This window comes from Pseudorca crassidens, chromosome 19, assembly GCF_039906515.1.
Source record: "Pseudorca crassidens isolate mPseCra1 chromosome 19, mPseCra1.hap1, whole genome shotgun sequence".
In the NCBI taxonomy this organism is placed as follows: domain Eukaryota; kingdom Metazoa; phylum Chordata; class Mammalia; order Artiodactyla; family Delphinidae; genus Pseudorca; species Pseudorca crassidens.
The window spans coordinates 41,573,992-41,575,808 of NC_090314.1; positions in this window are offsets into that span (position 1 = coordinate 41,573,992).

The following is a 1,817-nucleotide window of genomic DNA, read 5'->3' on the forward strand; positions in this document are numbered from 1 at the left end:
TCCCATAGTTTATCATTGTTGCATTGATTATTATTATTATTAATTATTTTATGTCATGTGCGTCCTCTCTCCTATGCTCTTTCTGACATTCCAAACCAGGACCCTTCTTAGTTCTGGGGCTGCCTGAGTCTAGAACCCTTTGTTGGCGTGAAAATGTGTGTCCTGTACAGAGTGACAATAGAAATAAATGTTTGGTTTCTTGTGACCAGCACGGCGTGTTTTTGTTGAAACCTTGATGTAAAGATGCAGATAAATACCTCCCAGAGTACGTTGTAGGCACCCCAGTCCGTTCCACTGCACGCTTATGTGGTTGAGGAATTTTTTCAAAGGATCCGATGGGAATTTGTATCTCAGAGGACTCCAAATTGTGGTGGCTGGTTTGTTTTCCTTTTGGGGTGGGTGTGTTTTGTTTGGGGCTCTTAATTTTTCCCCTCTAGTCCAAAAATGGATTGAAAGGACTGGGAGGGCTGACTCCAATCCCTAATGGGGGGAAAATGTTTCATTGTAGAACACAAGAGGCTTAAGTATGACAAAGGCTTTCAAATAGTGATTTATTTGTCATAAGCAAATAAAATGCGGTTAAAGCTGTCTCCTTCTAGACAGACGGCTCTTTGCTTATTAAAGTTCCGAGAGAGGATTCTGAGCGGCCGGCCTCTTTCCTCCCGCGTAAGAAGGTATCGTTTTCCTCTGAGGTGTTTAAGGCTTTAATGAGTCTAATTTTTTTGCACAGATGTTTCTGGGTGTTTTCAGGTTTTCAGAGTATTTTTATATTACAAAGGAGCTAGCCAGTGCCATAGCTCAAACTCTGACAAGCAAATAGATAATCAAGAAGACAAATGGCCTCTTTTGTGAAGCCCTGCTCCTGTATTAATTTTCATTTTCTTTCTCATAGAAAGTATCGAAAGTATGACTGGGGACCAAATAGCTTTCTGTCTCTGAGGTCCCAGTCACCCCTAGAATGGAGTGGGGGAAGGGAGGGGTGCAGGTGACCCTCAGAAGCGCTGTCAGGCTTGGGCCGCTTTGGGGCTGAGCCCAAGAGAAGTTCTAAGGTCTGGGGGCTCCGGCCCCGGGGCTCTGGTCCGGTGGTTGCTCCGGGTACAGCCATCTCGCCTCCCACAAGCTCAGGGCTCGGTAGAGCAGATGCATTTAAAAGTCGTTTTTCGGTCCCATCTCCCTTCAGAAAATAAATATAACCAATTCCACCAGCGCGTTTTACTGTGATTTCTTTTGCATTCTTCCGGTGTGCAGCTCCCGGGCGTCTGAGACTGTGTAGGGCCCGGGAGAGACTGGGCCGGGGTCCACCGCGCGGGAAGGGGCGTTTGAACCGCTCGTTTCAATGCTGCGGGGAGACTCGTAGCAAATCACCCGGACCTGGAGGTTGAGAGTGGCGAGCTTTGTTTTCGGTGGAATCGCGGTGTGATGTTTAGCTGCCAAGGGGTGCGGCGGCCCTTCCCTTCTAGAGGGGAAAATAGTTCTTAAAAAGCATATGCCCCCCCCATGTCTCTATAGAACCAAATCAAAGCTGCTCTTAGGAAGGTATGAATAGAATAAAAAAGATTTCTATGGAGCTTAAAGTTCACAGCCATTCTGTGTAGACAAGAGCTAAGAAAAATGTGAGAATTATACAGAAAACCATTAATCACTTCTTTAAATACGTATCCTCTCTCCTTTGTTATTATTCAACAGCAAATCTCCGCAGACCGGCTGTTGGGGGAAAAAAGTGTTAGCCGCCACTCCCGGATCTGCAAGGGGGAAAAAATTTGGAACCATAAAGCTGAAAACTTTTTTCTCTCAGTTTGGAAGAAGCCGTTCGTCAT